The following is a 446-nucleotide window of genomic DNA, read 5'->3' on the forward strand; positions in this document are numbered from 1 at the left end:
GTACACATTGCATGTTTCTCTTTGAATTATAGGTTATGTACAGGTAATGGGTAATTGTTTTTGAAATAAGAGTTTCTTGGCATTTTGTGAATTGAAATCCTTATTTTTCTCTGCATGTCAAGTTAGTTTTGAAAGTTCGAATTAGAAGTGATAGATTTACCCTTGGTGAGAATTTGAGCCATCATCATCTATTTTATTCGGTGTGTTTTGCCCCATTGATTGCTTGCACAATAGCCTTGGCTTGACTCTTGTTGATACTTCTTACTTCACATGCATGTTGGGAGATGATTTAGGCATTTTGTTCTTATAAGCCTCTAGCCAAATGAGCCTACCTTGAATTAATTCCCTTGATAGCCCCTTTGAGCCTATGTTCCCCTTTCTTTGTTTTGAAGCTCATTACAAGCCTTAAGTGAAAAACCATGATCTCACCCTACCCTTAAGGAATT

The sequence above is a fragment of the Glycine max genome, chromosome 19 (assembly GCF_000004515.6).
Source record: "Glycine max cultivar Williams 82 chromosome 19, Glycine_max_v4.0, whole genome shotgun sequence".
NCBI classification, from domain to species: domain Eukaryota; kingdom Viridiplantae; phylum Streptophyta; class Magnoliopsida; order Fabales; family Fabaceae; genus Glycine; species Glycine max.